Source organism: Aptenodytes forsteri, unplaced genomic scaffold (genome assembly GCF_000699145.1).
Source record: "Aptenodytes forsteri isolate BGI_AS27 unplaced genomic scaffold, ASM69914v1 Scaffold86, whole genome shotgun sequence".
Lineage (NCBI taxonomy): Eukaryota > Metazoa > Chordata > Aves > Sphenisciformes > Spheniscidae > Aptenodytes > Aptenodytes forsteri.
The window spans coordinates 1087091-1090482 of record NW_008795715.1 but is presented as its reverse complement, the minus strand read 5'-3'; positions in this window follow the sequence as shown (position 1 = coordinate 1090482).

Here is a 3392-nt window from a genome sequence, read left to right as displayed (position 1 = left end):
GGGGTGGCAAGGGCATTCAGCAAGCTTCCCGGCCTCCTTGGTGGTATCAGTCACCGGCTTTAAAACTCGGGCTCTTCCAGCTATTTCCTCAAACCTTCAACCTGAGAGCACTTCCCGAAGCCGGGATCTGCCGTACGCTGCCCGCTCATACTGAGCGGGGTTATCTCATTCTTCTGCGGTGGAGAGGAAAGAAAAGAAGAAAATGCCTTTCTCTCGATTTAGGTTTCATATGATTTTGTACTGGAAAACAAATTAACCTAAGAGGATTTTCTGAACTTGAGCTAGGAACAAAAGACAAGGTGAAAGTGTCTGAATTTTGAAAATGTGCCAAAGTCCCAAACTAGCAAATCCTTTGTCATCAGCACTAAAAGAATATAGAGAAAACGTGGGTTTTTTTCTTTTGAGTTAACAAAAAAGATTCTCTAAAACCTATTTTCAGTAAAATATTGATTGTGCTTTCTCCTCTTCTCAAAAAATGTTTCTGTACATAGAATTATGCCAGAAGAAAACTAAGCAACCATGCAATCTGTGGACCTGATCTGGCAATTTAGATAAAACTATCATTAGGGTTAATGAAGGTTAGAACTTCATTTGTCTAAGACATACATCGCTGCCATTCTCTTGAACATTAGTAATTTCATTTTTGGCTGAGACTATTTCATACTCCACTATTGCAAAATAATCTGCCCACCAACTAAATAAACAGCTCATTGCATGCTTGTTCATTGCTTCAAGTTGGGTCTGGAGGGAGGAAACAGCTGTCTTTAGGATTGAGCAAATACCTGGGAATCTAATAGCCCCCTATGACTCCAAAAATATTTGGTACACTTACTTTCAGGTGAGAATTCTTCCATCAAAGACAGAATTTTAAGTTTCTGTTCAAAATCAGGACCTCCATAGTATCCCAGTTTTCTGTGTTATATATTTAAAACATATTCATAGCTGGCCAGAAGAAACGTTGAAAAGAAATGCTTCTGCTTCTATTGAGAGAGGAAATTTCTAAACACTGGTGGAAAAGTTTACTTAAAGGACTGTACTTCTCTTCCTCCAATAGAGTTCGTCATTTACATTTGGCAACTTTCATGCCTTTGTGCTGAGCAAAGCAAAGAATTGTGCAGAGCAGATTAAGAATAAAAAAAAAACTGCATCAAGAAGAGCTGTGAAACAGGAGTAGGAAAATATTCCTGTCAGACAAACCACTCTCACATCATGTACACACATGAGCTAAACATTCCAGATACAACCATCCAATCTTCCTGTACGTTACAAGGCATAATTTTGAAGATCTATCATGTACGATACTGCAGAGGACAGACTGCACCAGTGCTGTATATTCTGTAAATTGCAGTGGCTTTCAAAATCGTGTGAAATAATCGTATCTGCAGTCACTGGTTTGCATGTTATTTATTTTGTGTTTCAAAATATAAGAACACTATAACGCTTTGTTGGCTTAGTGGTGGAAATTGATTTGGGTTATCAAATGAGGTATGGTAAAAGTCTAAGGTGCCCTTACTGAATGCTCGCTCCTTGCGTTTGAACCAGAAGCACACTAACTTCTTGACCAGGTGTTACCAATCGCAGTCTGTGCGCTTGGTTCCAATTGCTATAAAAAGTAAAGAGATACAGTTCAGATTGCAGAATCTACCTGCCCTTCCCTAGCATTGATTACTTTTCCTGCTTTCCACCGCCCCGGAGTTGTCTTAGGTGCTTCATGCTTTGACTCAAATGAGGAATGCTACTATATGACTTTTTAAAAGATTTTTTTGCAAAGCTCAGAGATCCTATGCAGCTCTGACAGCACAGTGAGAACTGAATTGCCAGCAGAGGGGGAGAGTTAGAGAGACATCGTGATTTGATCTAACATCCACTGAAGTCAGCAGAAGTATTCTCACTGACCGTGTCAATAAAAAGAAGGAAAAACCTTCTGCTAGAGACGTTTGTGTGATATTTTCCCCAATTCACGTTTTCTAGGTCCTATCCATAACACCAGTTTTCCTTGCTGTTTGTAGTAAAGAGTGTTCATCACTTTTTCTGTGCAATAAAAAAAAAGCTCTGGAAAATGCAAGGCCACATATGGTCTCAGGAATAATGATTAAGATGAAAAAAAATCCTCCTTGACCAGAACAAAACGGCACTGAGCAGCTTTAAGCAGAGAATGCCGTATGCCAACCCCTCATGCCCCTAATAAATCTGCATTTAATCGTGCACTGTAAGTCCTTAAGCACATCGTAGAAATGGAGCAAATCCTCTTCTGGATTTTACTGACTTAAAAAAATGAAAAGCAACATAATTGCATTTATTTTAACATCATTAGAGTTCGAAAAAGAAACCCTGATCACATCATGGGATAGTATTATAGTTATTTCTATGATTACCGCTGCATTTTAACACTTGACACTGCACATTGCTGCTAGCCAATTGAGTCTTCTGCTGTGGAGCTATACAGGAGATGAAGAGCATGTTAGAGTTCGAAAAAGAAACCCTGATCACATCATGGGATAGTATTATAGTTATTTCTATGATTACCGCTGCATTTTAACACTTGACACTGCACATTGCTGCTAGCCAATTGAGTCTTCTGCTGTGGAGCTATACAGGAGATGAAGGGCTGGAGTGAGGCACGAAAAGCAGTTACTGCTTTGCACTTTTTTCCCCAAGAAAGTCTAATCTATTTCTTGTCAGAATAATGCCACTGAGCCTGGATGGGGCAGCGGTGCTGGAGAAGGATGCTCTTCTGCTTTCTGTTTGTATGTCTCTGAAGCATGATAAGGTGGTATCCTACGTATCCCATCCTACCCTTTAGTATCACCAGAATGTTTTTGGAACTGGCTCCTAGCATTGCACTAAAAAAATATAACCAACAAACCAACAAAAAAAAACAACCAAAAAACCAAAACTAAAAACCAACTAACCAATTGTCCTGGTTTCGGCAGGGATAGAGTTAATTCCCTTCCTAGTAGCTGATGCAGTGCTGTGTTTTGGATTTAGGATGAGAACAAAGTTGATAACACACCCATGTTTTAGTTGTTGCTAGGTAATGCTTACACTAGTCAAGGACTTTTCAGCTTCCCATGCTCTACCAACTGAGAAGGCTGGAGGTGCACAAGAAGCTGGGAGGGGGCACAGCCAAACTGGCCAAAGGGACATTCCACACCACGTGCCGTCATGCTCAGTACATAAACTGGGGAAAGCTGGCCGGGGGGGCCGCTGCTCGGGGACTGGCTGGGCATCGGTCGGCAGGTGGTGAGCAATTGCACTGTGCATCACTTGCTTTGTGTAGTAGTAGTAGTAGTAGTAGTATTACATTATTATTATTATTGTTGTTGTTATTTTATTTCAATTATTAAACTGTTTTTATCTCAACCCACGAGTTTTTCTCACTTGTGCTCTTC